General features: G+C 39.2%; 1 long non-coding RNA gene across 6 annotated transcripts; it reads right to left on the bottom strand.

Annotated features, from left to right (window-relative positions):
• Positions 1 to 2,950: 2,950 nt before the first annotated feature.
• Positions 2,951 to 7,558, bottom strand: LOC145424476 (uncharacterized). 6 transcript variants are annotated; one of them, XR_013905568.1, is made up of 4 exons: positions 6,285 to 7,558; positions 4,590 to 4,706; positions 4,370 to 4,473; positions 2,951 to 4,265 (listed from the first exon to the last, which is right to left on the bottom strand). It is a non-coding gene; the product is annotated as an uncharacterized LOC145424476 (long non-coding RNA). The 6 variants fall into 6 exon arrangements; XR_013905566.1 differs by adding an exon at positions 5,985 to 6,092 and having other exon boundaries at positions 2,951 to 4,473; XR_013905565.1 differs by having other exon boundaries at positions 2,951 to 4,473.
• Between the last annotated feature and the right edge of the window lie 6,540 nt (positions 7,559 to 14,098).

Below are 14,098 nucleotides of genomic sequence, written 5' to 3' on the forward strand. Positions count from 1 at the left end.
GAGGGTAAAATGATGGCTGTAACACTGTGGACACAGCAGCAGTTGAAAGAGAAGTGCTTAAGATGAATCTTGGTACAGTGGCAGGCAGAGCTCGTTAAGCAGGCAGGTGTGAGCCTGGTTGCTATAGTGACCGCACCCAATGGCTCCATACACACGTACACAGACATGCGCCTCACTTTTGCTGCTTAAAATGAACAGAAAAGTCAGGCCCAAACAAATCATTCCCAAATGAAAAGTATAGGTCGTATTGACAAAATTCTTTCACCGTGAGTGACAGCAATGTCTAGTCTACTGAATTCTCAGTTTTCATGCCTGTGGAGTTTATTATATGGACGTGGTGACAGTGGAAAGACACCATGCTCTTCTGATTTTCAAACGAACCTTCTGAGCCATTTTAACATTAGAGTCTATGGAAGAGTTGGAGGGAGGAGGCTGTGCATTGGTGACATTTACGAAAGAACCATAACACCTAGGACAATAGTAAACACATTGGATGAAAGAGGACAGCGATGGCTACGTTTTGAGGGTAAAATCATACCTGTAGAGCAAACGCTGCGGACACAGCAGCAGTTTTAAAAAAGATTTTAAGATTAATTTTTTTGCTCCTCTCACTCTAGCAGTTGAGCTGCCTCACTCTAGCCCCAACATTCCGTCCCATACACACCCATTATAAACTCTGAAACGGGTGAAAAAACATCATGAAACTTAAACTGGAACTGAAGAAAAAGTATAATAGATATTGAAAAGATAAATACAAGTTGAATAGTTGAATGTCTTGTCTTCGTTTTAAAGTTTGAATGGTGGCTCTATGTCAATGTATGTGGAAGTAGTAAGAGTTTAAAAATGAGTAAGTTGAATGAGGATTTGAAGGGTCTCCCCATTGAAATACATTATAAATTTTTGTTGAATAAAGTTGAATAAAATTAAAAATATAAATGTTAAAAATATGAAAAATAGAAGCAGTGTTGTCCAAAAGAATAGGAATCTAACGGTGTTTGAATGGTTTTTCTAAGTTGAACGGTTTTGAAGTTATAGGATTACAAAAAACGTACGGAATACAGAATAAAATATAATAACTAGAAAGTGCATTTTCTGAAGAAACTGCAGTGTGAATGCTTGAATCTGAGTGTATGCACTGAAATGAATTAATTGCTGAATTTTGAGTTAAAAATATTGAATGAGATTAAAAAAAAAAACAAAAAAAAAAAAATGAATTTAACCTGAAAACAAAAGTGCTGAACTGCTAAAAGCTGAAGGTTACACAGAAGAAGGAGTTGGAAAAAAACTGAAAATGTTTTAAATGTAAATTAGAAAACCCTAAGAAATGAGAAAAGAACATTTAGAGTCAGAAAACATCTGAATGAATATTAAAAGGTCATATTCTTTGAATCACTGAATGACTCAAATGTGATCCCTCCACTTTGATCCACACAGTTTAAAAAGTTTAAATGCCTGAGCTTTGAAAGATACGGTGTTGGAAAGAGAACAATAATGGCGACAATTTGAGGGTAAAATGATGGCTGTAACACTGTGGACACAGCAGCAGTTGAAAGAGAAGTGCTTAAGATGAATCTTGGCAGAGTGAGAGAGAGAGCTCGTTAAGCAGGCAGGTGTGAGCCTGGTTGCTATAGTGACCGCACCCAATGGCTCCATACACACGTACACAGACATGCGCCTCACTTTTGCTGCTTAAAATGAACAGAAAAGTCAGGCCGAAACAAATCGTTCCCAAATGAAAAGTAAAAGTCGTATTGACAAAATTCTTTCACCGTCAGCGACAGCAGCTTCTAGTCTACCTAATTCTCAGTTTTCATGCCTGTGGAGTTTATTATATGGACGTGGTGACAGTGGAAAGACACCATGCTCTTCTGATTTTCAAACGAACCTTCTGAGCCATTTTAACATTAGAGTCTATGGAAGAGTTGGAGGGAGGAGGCTGTGCATTGGTGACATTTACGAAAGAACCATAACACCTAGGACAATAGTAAACACATTGGATGAAAGAGGACAGCGATGGCTACGTTTTGAGGGTAAAATCATACCTGTAGAGCAAACGCTGCGGACACAGCAGCAGTTTTAAAAAAGATTTTAAGATTAATTTTTTTGCTCCTCTCACTCTAGCAGTTGAGCTGCCTCACTCTAGCCCCAACATTCCGTCCCATACACACCCATTATAAACTCTGAAACGGGTGAAAAAACATCATGAAACTTAAACTGGAACTGAAGAAAAAGTATAATAGATATTGAAAAGATAAATACAAGTTCAATAGTTGAATGTCTTGTCTTCGTTTTAAAGTTTGAATGGTGGCTCTATGTCAACGTATGTGGAAGTAGTAGGAGTTTAAAAATGAGTAAGTTGAATGAGAATTTGAAGGGTCTCCCCATTGAAATACATGGGAAATTTTTGTTGAATAAAGTTGAATAAAATTAAAAATATAAATGTTAAAAATGAGAAAAGTAGAAGCAGTCATGTCCAAAAGAATAGGAATCTAACGGTGTTTGAATGGTTTTTCTAAGTTGAACGGTTTTGAAGGAGTAGGAGTACAAAAAACGTACGGAATAGATAAAATATAATAATAATAAAGATTAGAATAACAATACTGTGAATGCTTTTCAAGCATTCACACTAACTAGAAAGTGCATTTTCTGAAGAAACTGCAGTGTGAATGCTTGAATCTGAATGTATGCACTGAAATGAATTAATTGCTGAATGTTAAGTTTAAAATCTGAATGAGCTGGAAAATACAGAATTTTTAACCTGAAAATAAAAGTGCAGAACCTTTGAAAGCTGATGTTCACACAGAAGAAGTTGGAAAAAGCTAAGCATGTTTAAAATGTAAATAATAAAAAGATGAGTAATGACAAAAGAAAATTTAGAGTCAGAAAACCTCTGAATGAATATTAAAAGTTCATATTCTTCTAATTGAAATGAACTTAAAAGATGAACAAACATTCTGCAGAAAATACAAACTTTAATATACAGCATGATGTTTTTCAGACATATACACATGTGTATATCATGTTTAATAGTATTACATACATCAATTTGTTTTGTATGTCATAGAAAATAACATAAAAATCTTAAGTCATATTTTACAGCTTCTTTCTGAAAAGGACTGGTAGAATAAAGAAAAATAACTAAATTAAATAACTAAATAAAAAATAATGAGCAACATATGAAATACATGAAAATTCAACTTTTAAAACCACAATCCTGAACCTTTAAATTGTGTTGGTTTCTTAGAACATGGCTGAACAGCTGTTTCTATCGGTCTACTTAATCTTCTGATCTGTCTACACATCTTTTTATTACTCATTCTTTTTTATGTTTTAATGTAAACAGAATCCACACAGTGGTAAAAGAGAACTGTATAGAGATTTGTGAGTAAACTCAAATGAAAGCCTAAGGTGGTGACACAGTTTAACACATGCAAATAATCAAATAAACACATTAGTCCTTTTTGTGAACATGGATAAATAAGTATCAATAGTTTACAGCATTGTTCAGCCATGCCACTAAATGCTTTTTTACACATTGTTTTAACCTGGGCTCAGACACAAAGTCCCAAATTTAGTTAGTCCCTGACTTTGAGTTGTGGTTATGACTAATTATTATACACAAGGCTTTATCTATCTAAACTCTAAGGACACAAATATGAAAAAACCTATACTTACCAGCTGATACCCCACACTACACACTAGGTGTGCCATGTGACCTGAAACTTTGGTACAAAATCATCATAATCATTCTGTTAACACTGTTTTTTAACACTGTTTGTGTTGCTGTTCAGCAGTTTAAAATGTTTTAGATTGGATTACATGGAATGAATTTGAATTTTCTTGGGGGTTTTTGTATGTGTTTCGTTCTCAGCAGATTTTTTCTTCCATACTGTTGAATTCCAGTTACCACATTTCTGGTCATATGACATCCCAAGTGCCCACTTAAAAAAATCCCCACAGTTAATTCAACATTAAAACAAAATAAAAAAATGTTAAATAAATAAAGGTTTGCTCTGTGATGAAATATTAAATAAGCATACATTGTACAGAGCACTAACAATGAAAACAATCCTTTAGCCTGTTGATCAGAGAGAGGCAGTCATTATGTCCATTTAAAACCTGTAATCACAGAGCACAATGTTTCTGTGAAACTATGAAGTCCCATATGATCCTCATCATGTCCAGTGACTTCAGAGTGGATCCTCCCTGTCATCCGGCCAGTGTTTGATGTGTGGCAAGCAGCACAGAAGCAGGATAGCTGAGGACTTTAAAAGAAGAGCAGAAAACGGGAACATATGTAGTTGTAAATGTAAATATCAGTGATACTTGTCTTGTCAAAGGGAATAAAATAATGAAAATGTTAACTTACACACTCATTTAGAGAGGATCTTGACACTGCACAGAGGAGGCACAGTCAGTCTGACAATGATGGTGATCTCCAGGGATGTTTTCCTGCAGCAACATTCCTGCCAACTGGCCATATGATCCAGAGTAGTTGGTTTGTAATGAACAGAAAGGTGTATATGTTAGGTAGTGTGCACTCAGAGCTGGTCCTAAGAAACAAACACATCCTGTAATAAACTGAATACCTGTAGTAGTGCTGCTGCAAATATGAAGCCCTTCTATCATGAGTGGTTTCAAAGAAGGTGTTTTGGAGGCTCGGTCACAGAAACTGTGCAGTCTGTTCAGTCCTGAGTGTCTCAGCTCTGATGGGGATGGATCACAGAGGGAAACACCTGAGTACAGACATTACAATACACTCTAACACTCCTAAGGTCAAGTGAAAACACAATTTAAACACTTTACAAAGAATGAATACATGTTTTCATGGAAATTATGTCATTAACCCTTTTTGTTGTGAGTAAATCTCACCGACTGCTTGTGGGACAAGCTAGAAGGAGGACTTATCACAGAATGTCTCCTGTGCTCCAGATGTGAAGTCTCACGCTCTAATCGTACGGCGATGAAGATGGTGATGATGAAGCCTCTCTGATCTGTGGCATTACAGTTTCTAGCTGCTATGTGCTTCACACTGTTGGATCTTACATGTGAAGCTTGGAGAAGACACAGGAGGACTGTGTCTCTCTTAAAAAAGAAAAAGAAAAAAGGAAACCTAACGCCCCCCCCCCCTCAGCTCCCACCGTAACCCCCCCCCCCCCCACTCAACTCCCCAACCTCACACCATCCAATGTCTATACAAATGTAGGGTATCAGCTGGTAACAGAAAGCAAGTGTTACATATGTACTACTTATGTAACACTGCTGAAACATTTCTGGCCAGAAATGTGCAGTTATCAACCCAGACCCACCCTGATGATTGCACTGGCCGAAACATGATAAAAGCTCATAAAAATGTATGTTTCATTGAAAGATTTGTCCAAAAATATAATCGTATACTTTTGAAAAAGTTTAAAGTTTATAACAAACCAAAATAATAACATTTTTGTAAATAGTATTTCAAAATAGAGGCACACATAAAGTGGCTTAACTGTCATTATTGCTGTAATTAGGTTTGTTTGTTTGTTTGTTTGTTTGTTTGTTTGTTTGTTTGTTTGTTTGTTTGTTTGTTTGTTTGTTTTTTAAAAAGCAACCTTTAGTCATTATTGTTCTCTCAGAAACAATGAAGAAGCTGTTGAACATTTATGTGTTGTGTAGGCAATCCTCTGGTCCACCCTCCCTCCCTCCCAGCCACAGTGAGACTGGGGCAGCCTGGCAGGATGTTGAAGCCTGGCTGCAGAGAGGATATGCCTACACTGTTCGTTTCAAACTGCTATATTTGATTTTTCTGACATTTATAGGTTACTGTTAGTGAATTTTAGATTTTCTGTAATAAATAAAATTGTCATCTTTTACTGATATCATTACTTAATTCATGTAATTGTATTTTATGTAAACAATTCAACCATTATACTGCAATGCAGGGCGTCAACTTTTAAATATCGCTCTACTTTCTTAAGTCATTCAAAAATATAGAAATTACTTACTGTATTCAAAGATCTAGATCATGAATCATCACAGGACAATACACAGTATACTGGGTCATGGTAACTATGGTATGTCTTCATGACTCCAGAATGGAGACATCGATCTGACTGAGAAATGAAAATTAGGTCAAGCAGTGTGTTCTTCTCTGTGGTAGGGGCAGTGATGACCTGTGCGTATCCCCTAGACTCAAACAGCTCCATGATTGGTTTGTTTGCACTGGATAAAACATTCTCATTAAAATCACCACAAACTATGATGGGATGACAGTCCATGATCTCCAATGAGTCTAATAGGCTTACCAGGTTTTTCAGGAATGGCCTCAGAGTGTAGTCTGGAGGTCTGTATACAACTGCAATCAGAGCACTGACTGGTGCTTCAACCTTTAAAGCCAGAAATTCAAGGTCAGTTACATTATGGATGTACTGTTTTTCATGCACTTGAATGTCACTTTTCACATAAACAGCAACTCCACCACCACTTCTGTTTGCCATCTGGGGAAAGTTTGTGTAGGACAGGTGTCTGTTGCGTTTGAACAAATTGTAATTTTCCAAGTGGAGACTCTCTGCGACAAAAGAGCCCCGCAGGTGTGTTTCTGTTAGGCACAAAACATCTGCTAGACACAATTCATGGTGACTTTTGATGTCATTAATGTGAGCTGGCAGTCCCTCTGTATTATGATGAACAATGGTGAAAACCTCTGACCTGCTCAGTGTTTGCCTCACGTGTAGAAGAGGCATCATGTCATCAAGGTTGGCTTGTCTCATGTTCTCAAGCGCTGCAGTGATTTCTGGGTTGGTGAATATTTTTTTCTCTTCCATATCAAGAAGATACAGTCCACTGAGAGACGTCACTCTACTGACAGCTACGTAGGCCATGCCGGGCTCAAAAATGCTCTTAAGAGAGACAACAGCTGATGTAGTTGTCATACCCTGTACCTTATGTATTGTACATGCAAAGGCCAGCTTCACTGGGAACTGTCTTCGTACCACTCCTTTCTGCTTCAGATTCTCCTCTGCTCTCTCAATGTACACCATGTCGTCTGCTGGTGTGCGGTTATTCTTTCCAGATGTCTCATTATCCATTTTAAGTCCAAGCTTGATGATGTGTTGGTCGTTTTCAGAGTGAACTACTCTAAGTAGTATTCCAAAAGCTCCATTAACCAAACCATTTTGTATGTCAATGTTTCTGGTGAGCATGACACGAGCTCCTTCTGCAACTTTCAGTGTGTCTGGTAACTCGTTTTTACCTCCTTTCAATGGTCTGTCTTGAAGTGCCATTCTGCCAGTTCTAGGATCTTTTCTATAATCATCTGCATGGATGTCAATGATATGAGTGTGGAGCAGAGCCAGTGTTGCAGAGTTGTGTGCATCCACTTCTTTATTAGTTGCAAAAATGTGCAACGCATCAGTTGGACAAAGGGCTGGTTCAGTTATGGCCTGTGACAACAAATTTCTATCTGCTTCGCAAAGCTCATCCAACTTTCCTTTCACACGAATTCTGTTCAGCATCTCTGCAAAGACAACATCATCTTTCTGACGCATAATCTCAGTCAGAGTGATCATCTGAAAATGCTCCTGCCACAGGTCGATCTCAGACGGGTCGTGCACACAGAGAGGTTTAGACTGTCGCACTGGGGGTAGCTGATAGAAGTCTCCGACAGCAATGACTGACATGCCTCCAAAGGGTCTCCGAGTCCCTTTGATCTGTTTGAGTCTTGCATCTACATATGCAAACAGATGTCTTGACACCATAGACACTTCGTCAATGACGATTATTTCAGCATTCAAAAGTTCTGATCTGACTTCATCCAGCTGATTGCCAAGTCCCTGAATGGGAGGTTTTAAGCTTCTAGGCAGCTTGAGAAGAGAATGCAGTGTTGTTCCAGAAATGTTAAAAGCTGCAGTCCCAGTGAAAGCAGTTAACAGGACAGTGGGTTTTGATATGTCAACGTCGTCTGCATATCTGGGCACTTTGCTCAGTATCTTAGATGCTTCTGAGTAGATGCATTTGATAAGATGTGATTTTCCTGTTCCAGCACCACCATTAATATAAAAGAAAAACTGCTCTGGATTTAGAGCACAGACTCTTTTAATGCACCAGTCTCTAACTGCATAAAATATGCAGGCTTGCTTCTTGTTCAGATTCTGAAACATCTGACGTAACAATGTGGGATCAATAGCAGGGGGTTCCCTGATGGCTCTGACTTCTGTTGAAGCATCAGCCTGACGGCTGTAGTCGGGCACATCTTCCTGTTCATTTTCATTGTCTCGCTCTCTTTCTTGTTCAACAAGTGGCAACCTTACGAGATCTGATTCAGGTGCCAGATTACACCATTCGTCAGTCACACCTCTGTTCTGCTCATATTCCTCAACAGCGCTCTCGATCTCCTCACTGTTTTTCTCATATTTTTCTCTGTTTCTTTTGACAATGTGTTGCACGTACTCAAGATGGTCAGTACCTGGTAGCTGTACACAGCCAGCACCATAGAAAGCCTGATAGGTTGGCAACGATGGTGTTTTCAGTTCGTGGTCTGAACGATGAGGAAGGTACAGTTTAAGCAGTCTTCCGTAATATTGCTCTGGATGTTTTTCTTGTGAGCAGCGGTGAAATCTGATGATAGCAGGCTTATTGTTTTTGCGCCTTTGCACAAACCCCATCTCATTGAGAAGGGGCAAAACATCTTTACCTTTTTTCTGTTGGCCATAGACAATCCTGCAAGTAGCAGCAAAGTCTGCCATGCACATCTCCTCATACTCTGGTGTTTCAGGTCTGGCTTTGTATTTGTCATTCAAAGATGTCATCCAAACATTGGAAGACTCAGGTGTTGTGTTGTCCAGAACTGACAGGGGACGACTCATTTTCACAGGATTATCATCAGTTGGAATGAATATTACAGCACGTGAGCATTGCTTCATGTGAAGACCACATGCACGAGCAACACACTCCTGTGCACTGATCTCTCGCTTCTTTGAATATGCCTGCATGACGGCTCTCATTTCATCGCACTCATTTACACTGTCTTTATGGGAGTTCTCAATGACAGTTTTCAGGTACTCAGATAGCCCGCCCTCTTTTTTTGATATATATTTCATTAAATAATTTGCAGCACCAAAAGCATCTAAAACAAAGCTTATGTCGATATTACTGTTCCAGGCTTCAAGCAGATGTGGATTATAGCCGTTTATCCAAGAGTCTTTTGGATCACGCTTTAGTATGATCGTACTCCTCATGTTCATTTTATTCAGGTATCTCTCATATTCTGCATGTGTCAACTTGCATCTTTCCAAGAGCTGCTCTAAACTCATGGAAGCAGTTTCAGGTTCATTCAGCAGCTGGTTCAGTGGTCTGAGCTTGTTCTTTGCCGTTTCTACTTCCAGTGCATCATCCTCACTGGGTCTTGTGATCATTGTCTCATTGCAGGGTGGTTTGGGAAAACCAAAACGGCACCCGGAGCTTAAACTCCTAAAGCACGTCTTTGTGTGGTTCTTACTGTGTTTTTGCACTTCTGTTACTTTTTTGTACAGTTCAGGTTGTTTATGTGGATCAGGCAGCTGAGCTGTGATGTATTTGTTTATAAAATCAAGAACAGTTTGCTCATCATCCTCCTCAAACACAGGAGCACCTTCTACCCACAGGAGGCAGTGTATGTGTGGGCTTCCTCTGTGCTGAAACTCAACTCTGTAAAAGTAGTCAATGACTTTGCCAAGTGGCTCTGCGGGAGATAAGAGTAAATCTCTGAATAATGCTTCAACTCTCTTGTCAAACATGCGCATTGTTGTGACAGGATTGCTTCTCAGGATGTCACACTTTGCTGACCAGTCGAGTCCTTCAAAATTCACTTGTTCACCTTGCTGCCTTGTTATTGCCTCGATCACTTCAGGCCAGCGCATTTCAGCAGCTGAAAATGTGCAAAAGAACGTGGGAGTTCCCAACTGTCTGATCATGGCAAAAAGATCTCTTGTTGTTTTCTCCCAATAGGCTGGGGTTCCTCTCAGAGGCTGCATGAATCTCACTGCATCTTTATTTCGCACCAGTTTCTCCACCTCATGTTTATCTTGTAACATGCCTGAGGTTATTTTTCTACCATCTCTGGTCAGAGGCTTTGCCTTCCTTAACTGTACTGTCATGCTGGATGTAGCCAAGTGTATTTCAGTCACAAACTGTGCAAAGAATAAATAGTTTGTGTCTTTGGCAAAACGATCATCAATGCAGAAAAGTCTTGATTTGAAATACCCACTGGGGGATACTTTGATCAGCCTTCTTTCATCAAGTGTGTTTTGGCCTGTAGGAAACTGCACAGGGAAGGCCATGGCCTCCAGTTTAGGTGTTTTGAAAAAACTTATTGGATTGTTTCTCTCTGCAGGAGCAACAGAGTAGATTCCTTCACTGAAACATAATATCTCCTCAGCCACATCAGGGGGCTGCAAACAGGACTCGAGTGCAAAACCACCATTAGTCAGTCCATCTGCTTGCTCTGAATCATCTCTCATCTGTTCATGCGATTGTTCACCATCACAGGGTAACATGTCAATGTCCTGTTCATTTATATTTTGTGCTTCACTCAGTGCATTTTTCTCACAGCTGTCAATTTCCATTAAATCAGCCTCATCATAATCGTCCTCATTCATGTTTTCATCATCATCATCCTCATCATCTTCATCAGGAAGAGTTGGATCACACAGCTCAGCATCATCTCTGATGCTCACATCCTTATACTGTGGATGAATCTGCTTGAGTTTATGCAGTGCTTGCACAAGTTTAGACCAGCTTACAGTCTGAAACAGCTGATGACCTTTGTAAGACAAGCGTCTCTTCAATTTTACTCTCATGACCTGAGAATTAATTCTCAATCGAGGTAGTGTTTCAACAGTTTCCTGTACCTCTGATGGGACACAGACCACATTTCCTCTAATTGCTCTTTGTCTGCCTTTGGGAAGAGGAATGATCTTGGCAAATGGTATGCACTTGGCTATGAGATGTCTCTCCAGTATGTTGAGATCAGAAAGTTCAGCTGGAATATCAGCAAGATCCAACTTATTGGCAACAGCAAGTGCTGGCATGGATCCATTTTTAAGATGATCGTGGCAGGTGTGACAAATCCACTCTCTCTTTCTCTCATCGGGAACATTGCACTGCTCATTTCTGCAGTTTTCATCACAAACATGAACAAACTTTCCTGTCAAACATGTTGTAACTACATGTGGGTTTTTGACATAATTTGACCTTCTGCAGGGTCGTACTTGGTTTGGAAATGAAGCCTTGAAACATACAGTACATGGGTATGATGGTCCAGCTTTGATTTGTGATTTGAACACAGATATGGCCTCGTTGATCACACTGTTGTCACTCTCTTGGGTTTGTCTGTTCACCCATCTGTATTTCCTTTTTATTTTCATTGCACATCTCATATTGTGCATAATCCTGAAGGCAAGATTACTTTGATACCTGTCTCGCATTAGTTGTTTCATTAGTTGTTTGTGTCTTACTCTGAATGCGTTATCACGTGCATAACGCTGAGTCACTCGAGATCTCTGTCTCTCTCTGAAATCTGGGCTCTCTTGATACCTTTTAGTGATATAGTTTTTTTGTTTTTGTCTAAATTCAGCATTGTCACAGTAGCGTCTTTTAATATATTGTTGTTGTTTCTTTCTAACTGTAGCATTCTCAGAAAAACGTTTTTTAACATATTGTTTTTGTTTCTTTCTGAATTCATCATTTTCACAGTAACGTCTTCTAATATATTGCTGTTGTTTCTGTCTGAATTCATCATTTTCACAGTAACGTCTTCTAATATATTGCTGTTGTTTCTGTCTGAATTCATCATTTTCACAGTAACGTCTTCTAATATATTGCTGTTGTTTCTGTCTGAATTCATCATTTTCACAGTAACGTCTTCTAATATATTGCTGTTGTTTCTGTCTGAATTCATCATTTTCACAGTAACGTCTTTTCATATACTGTTGTTGTTTTTGTCTAACTTCAGGATTGTTTTTATATGTCTCGCTTGTGCAAGATTTTTTCTTTTCTTTGTAATCTTTATTTGAAGCATACTTTTGTTGTTCTTTCCTTTTTTGGTTTTCTTTTCTCTGATTTCTGGGTTTCTCTGATGCCATTAATCTTCTTTTCATTTTGTTCCTTTGTTGTTTATTAACTTTTTTCAGTTTTTGTAAAACTATATCAGAAAGGTCACAGGCAGCAACATTTGTTATGGCAGCATTTGATTGACATGAAAAAGCATCACTTGATGGAAGGAAACTTAATTCACTGCATAGTTCTTCAGTTGGTATATTAGGAGGTTCATTCTGATCTTCATATGATGTGAACTGAGTCATGTGGACTTCTTTTTGTTTCACCAGTGGCGTACAAATGGACATTTGACAAAAGATATTTTCAGTCGGATCAGTGGTTGTGTTTCTCCTTGGAGTAGAGGGGTTTGCTTCATCAACAGTTGTATCAGAGTGAGTAGGTGCCACAGCAGTGGCAGCTGTTGGTCTGCAGACTGTGTCTGTGATAGTATCACTCAGGTTGACTGTGCTTATACTGTAGAACTGCACAGGCTTCAGTTCATAGTTACAAGAGGGTGATATCTCCATCATTTCATAAGAATCTTGGAGCCTCTTAATCATGTCACTGAGGAGTGTGAATTTCAGCATCACAGCTGTACCACGATTACGTGACTGTAGTAGTAGAGGAAGACCACTGGGTGTTCTGGGGTGTGGGTCAAAGAAACCATATATGCCTGATGTGGATCTGAACACTGCGATACACAATCCACTCATAATCAGTAAGGCATACTGCACATCTGACAACAGGCAGCTCAGTCCTGCTTCTAAGCTCAGAAAGGTATCTACTGCCTCCTCTGGAGGTTCTTCAAATGTCCCATACCGGGAAGGCTGTGTCATGTCGACATCATACATAGACCTGCGAGCATCAACTTTGTCTGGCAGCTCATCGGTTGCCAAATGAATATTTTTAGGAAATCTTTTCTTGGCCTCTTTGTACATCACATCACCTTTATCCAAGACCAGATTTAGGTCAGCTGTAGTCATGTTTTCATTCTCATGAAGGAAAGCAAGAAATGTGAGTGAGTTACATGTGCACTGCTTGTTTCTGGAGTCTCCATATTTAGGATGAGCCTGGCTGCGAGATGCACAGACATGTATAACAGAGGGCTGGTTTTCAAGGTTCAGTCTTTCTGCATGAGATGGTCCTGCCACATCACTGTGACAGCCTCTTTTCAAAAAATCAGCATAACCCACCTGTGGGTCACATGACACCTCATGTTGTTCATTAAATTCATGCTGCAGTCCACTCTTTACAGCATCAGCATAAGATACCTGTTGTACATGTGCAGGAACATGTTGACCTGCCTGTTTGACACTGTCAGAATTGGTCTTTGTAGACACACTGTCTTCTGCAGAGCTCTGAGGAAAATCAAACTCAGCTTGTTCACATGTTGGTACACTGTGAAACTCATGAAACTTTTTCCAGCGTTGTTTTGCAGCTTGTGACTTTTTCTGCTTCCTTGGCATTTTCACACACCTGCAAGTGTTTCTTAGTCTTTAGAAAAATTGTTCACAAGATAAGAGTGGCACACACCAGGAGATGTTGTCTTTGTTTTTATATTTCAGTTTTTATTTGTCTTAAACAGTTGTCTTTCGTTTGACAGTTTGTTCTTCAGTTGAGAGAATATTATGCACTCTCTTTATTGGCTTGGCACAACTTAGCAGCAAGCCAAGAGTGAAAAACAGGTAGAGAGAAAATTTAGAAGAGAGAACAGGCAGAGCAGGAGAGACACGGCTGGGAAATCACAATCAAACCGTGAATTAGTTTTCTTTGTTTGTTCAGTTTGTTCTCAGGTAGAGGCAATATATGCACTCTTTATTGCTTTAATGGCTTGGCGTTTTTCAGCAGCAAGCCAAGAGTGAAAAACAGGTAGAGAGAAAATTTAGCAGTGAGAACAGACAGAGCAGGAGAGACACGGCTTTAAATCAAACCGCAGATTTTTCTTTGTTTGTTCAGTTTGTTCATAGGTTGAGGCAAAATATGCACTCTTTATTGCTTTGTTGGCTTGGCGTTTTTCAGCAGCAAGCCAAGAGTGAAAAACAGGTAG

This window comes from Astatotilapia calliptera, chromosome 23 (assembly GCF_964374335.1).
Source record: "Astatotilapia calliptera chromosome 23, fAstCal68.1, whole genome shotgun sequence".
In the NCBI taxonomy this organism is placed as follows: Eukaryota; Metazoa; Chordata; class Actinopteri; order Cichliformes; family Cichlidae; genus Astatotilapia; species Astatotilapia calliptera.